The sequence below is a fragment of the Benincasa hispida genome, chromosome 7 (genome assembly GCF_009727055.1).
Source record: "Benincasa hispida cultivar B227 chromosome 7, ASM972705v1, whole genome shotgun sequence".
Lineage (NCBI taxonomy): Eukaryota > Viridiplantae > Streptophyta > Magnoliopsida > Cucurbitales > Cucurbitaceae > Benincasa > Benincasa hispida.
This window is the reverse complement of record NC_052355.1, coordinates 14310680-14315316: the sequence shown is the minus strand read 5'-3', so window position 1 is coordinate 14315316 and position 4637 is coordinate 14310680.

Genomic DNA, 4637 nt, shown 5'->3' with positions numbered 1-4637 from the left:
AGTATCACAAACAAAACTTTTTCTCCTGAACACGAACGAGTTAATTTTGGTGAAGGGAGGAATACTTTTGTTAAGAGAAAATTTCACAGAGAGATGGATGATGATCGAGAAGATGAAGTACTTAATGGTGAAAACTGAACACCAATTAAACTCCCTCCATGTTTCACATTTGAGAGAGAACGGAGTTTAAGAGGAGTTACCAAACCCTCCCTCCCTCCCCCACGTTTTTTTATTTCCAAAATTCAAATAATTTGAATTATAAATATATATTAACTAACTAACTATATATATATATAAATAATAAATTATATGCTTATATTATATATACCATATAATTTATAGTTTATATTATATCATATATAATATAACCTATACTTTATTACTCTCTTATATAACCTATAGTATTAATATGAATCATATTCATATTAAACTTAACTTATAGTTTTTATATGAATCACATTCATATAATTAATATTTGAATCATATTCAAATACCAATTTCTCTCATCAAAACTTTATATTATAATGCATCATATACATTATATTAATTATTTCTTATATAATTAATTCAATTTAATTAAGTTAAACAATTCAAACTAATCCAAAATTAATTTGATTCTCATTAATCCTTATTGAGCTAATAAAGAGACCTCATGAACCTATAGATTGAAGCTCTAATGATACTTGACTAATTAGTTAATCTTTTTAATTAAATTAATCAACCTTCATTAGGTGTCGATCACTCTACTAAAGACCGACAACTATACTTTTTGTGCTATGGATATATTTTTGTGTGCATTGGATATAACTGTTGAAAAAGAGAAAAGGAAAAGAACTCAAGGTTTACGTGGAAAACCCTAAATCAGGGAGAAAAAACCACGATAGAGACTGATTTTTTTATTATTAATTGATACACAAAGTACAAGAGAATAGGCCAAATAAATAGACAATGGGAAGCCCTAGGGTACATAATATTACTAAAATACCCCTAGAGTAACAAGCTATTTTTCGACACTCCCCCTCAAGTTGGGGCATAAATATCAATAAGGCCCAACTTGCGAACACAATAATCAAAGTTTTGACTTAGTAACCCCTTTGTGAGCACGTCTACAATTTGCTGATTTGAGGGAACATAAGGAATGCATATACATCCATTGTCTAGTCTTTCTTTGATGAATTGCCCGTCAATCTCAACGTGTTTTGTTCTGTCATGCTGAACTGGATTATTTGCAATACTTATTGCTGTCTTATTGTTATAAAACAGTTTCTTTGAGAGCTCGCTACCTTGATGAAGATCTGACAACACTTTCATCAACCAGATTTCTTCACATATCCCTAAACTCATGGCTCGATACTCAGCCTCAGCGCTATTTCTGGCCACAACTCCCTATTTCTTTCTTCTTCAAGTCACTAAATGACCCCAGACAAATGTGCAATACCCAGATGTTGACCTTCTATCAACAACAGATCCTACCTAGTTAGAATCAGTGTAAGCTTCAATGTAACGTTTATCATACTTCTTGAACATTAACCCCTTATCAGGTCTTCCTCTCAAATATCATAGGATGCGTTCAACTGATGTCATGTGTTCCTTATAAGGAGCCTGCATAAACTGACTGACAATACTAACTGCATATGATATATCAGATCTCGTGTGAGATAAGTAGATCAATTTCTCAACTAACAGCTGATACTTTTCTTTGTTGACAGGGGCACTGTTACTTGTATTACTATGCTTTAAATTATATTATACTGGGGTGTCAGTAGGTTTGCACCCAGTCATTCTTGTTTCCTTTAAAAGATCAATAGTGTATTTCCATTGGGACACTGAAATCCCATCCTTTGACCGAGCTACTTCCATTCTGAGGAAATATCTTAACTTCCCAAGGTCTTTAATCATGAATTCTTTGGTCATCTTTGCTTTAAGTCTCACAATTTCATCATCATCATCACTAGAAAGCACAATATCGTCAACATACACCATAAGAATTGCAACCTTCCCTGAAGTTGACTTCTTTGTAAACAGTGTGTGATCTGAGTGCCATTGGGTATATTTTTATCCTTTGACAAAGGTAGTAAATTTGTCAAATCAGGCCCTCGGAGACTGTTTCAACTCATATAGCGACTTCCTCAGTCAGCATACCCAGTGTTTGAACTGTTCTTCAAATCTAGGGGGAGGACTCATGTAGACTTCCTTCTCAAGCTCCACATTGAGAAATGCCTTCTTTACATCTAGTTGATGCAGGGGTCAATCTTTGTTCACTACAACTGACAGTAATACTTGGATAGTATTGAGCTTAGCTACGGGAGAGAATGTCTCGGAGTAATCCACACCAAAGGTTTGAGTAAAGCCTTTGGCAACTAACCTGGCCTTGTATCGGTCAATCGTTCCATCAGAATTATACTTTATAGTAAAGACCCATCTGTACCCAACTGTCTTGTGCCTTTTGGGTAGGGTTGTCTAATCCCACGTTCTATTTTACCCAACTGTATGCTACTCGGTACCATCCCTATATCTAGACTAGTGGTAAAGGCCCTAAACTCGGGTGACAAGTTACTATACGTCATGTAACTATGCACAGGGTACTTTGTACATGACTGAGTGCCTTTCATCAGGGCTATCAGAAGATCAGAATACATCATGCTCTTTCATACTGTCAAATTTCCCACTGTGATCGATAGTCTCCTCTGCTTGGGTTTCACCTGAAGAGGTCCCCTTCAAATCATCATCTCTAGTATCATTCACATTTTTCGGAACTGTTTCCTGATCACTATTCATCGTTGTCTCTAGTATCAACTTTCGGAACTAGAGAAGTAGGCTTTCTACATTGCTACATTGCTCATAGAGACAACGGACTGAAATTTTTGGAACTGTTTCCTGATCACGACTTTCTACATTGTTCATAGAGGAGTAGGCTTCTTATCGCCGTCAGAGATCGAGGACTTAGTGGCAAAGGCAGCAACATCAGTAGAGGTAATTATTGGGTTATTCATTGCACTTGATATGTCTTCCTCTAGACGTATTTTTTAGCAAACTTCTATGAGAGAGGGTATAGGACGGTGCCCCAGAATCTGACTCTAAACGACTTCGAACTTCGAATTTAGCCCAGCTAGGAAGTCATAGACATGATCAAGTTCCTCAATTTTTGCATACTGAGCTCTGTCATGTGCACACTTCCAGACTATTTCCTTACACAGATCAATCTCTTGCCACAAAAGGGACATTTTATTGAAATAGAACATTACGTCCATTGTTCCCTGCTTGCATTTGTGGGCCCATTTCTGTAATGTATAGAGTCGGGATGCATTCTGCCTCTTTGAATAAAGTTGTTGCACAACATCCCAAATATCTATGGCAGTTGCAGCATAGAGTAAAGGTCTGCCAATTTGAGGTTCCATACTATTAATCAGAACAGATCTCAACAGCGAGTCTTCCCCTTTCCAGATTTGTTCCTGAGGGTCTCCTGGTATGGGCTTAGGTATCTCTCCAGTCAAGTACCCAAATTTATAACGTTCTTCCAAGGCCATTCTGATGGATTGAGACCGGGAAAAATAATTCTGGCCATTCAGCTTTTCTCCAGTAATAAATCTTGCAGAATTTCCCATGGATCTAGATAGAATATTTGTAGTGGGTAAAAAAGGGAAAGAATTTACTAAGTTCTCATAATATATTGGTATGTTGGCAGAGAATTCTGGTTGGACTGGTTGAGAGTTCGTCCCAAGAACCATTATGAAATCTGCAATCTATTGTTGAAGATAGGCAAAACATTGTTGGAGATCATTTGGGCTATGAGCCATTGTAGCGGCTGGAATACCTCAATCCCCCGTGGACCCTCGACCCAGATTTAGGGAACTGAAGCCGCAACTGGATTGAGTCGAATCGGTCGACTGCTGGGTTAACGAGCTCATCATCGCACGAGGGTTTTGCTGTGCAGAATCGACCATCGGTGCACTCGGGAAGGAAACTAGCGCACACAAATCGACCGAACTCAGGGGCTACACCATTTGCACGCGGGATGACCCGACCAGTTGAGGCACCACGGAATGGGTCGGCTATTGCACTGGGTTCGCCACCGACTACTGCATTGCTAGATGCCTCTGGATCGCCGCGACTTACTGGATCGGTTCGACTATAGCTGGGTCGGCTAGGGTTGAGATCCAACACCGATTGGAGGATTTTGGGCAGTGCGACATGGAGATACTGTTCAACGGCTTCTCGTATGACTGTGGTGATGTCGGCATTACGGCTCCACCAATTCTAATGGAAGTTTCTGATGGAGACTCTGGTCTATTCTCATCGATGATGGCTAGGATTTTATCGCCATGTTCTGATACCATGTTGAAAAGAGAGAAGGAAAAAAACTCAAAGTTTACATGGAAAACCCTAGATCAGAGAGAAAAAACCACGATAGAGACTGATTTTATTACTGATTGATACCCAAAATACAAGAGAATAGGCTAAATAAATAGATAATGGGAAGCCCTAGGGTACATAAAATTACTAAATACCCCTAGGGTAATAAGCTATTTTTCGATAATAACCAATGAACAGTGTGTTGATCATTTATAAATTACTCATTGAATGAATTGAATTCTCGTGGAGGCATATGAACGCCTTACATTTAGACATTCGACTTT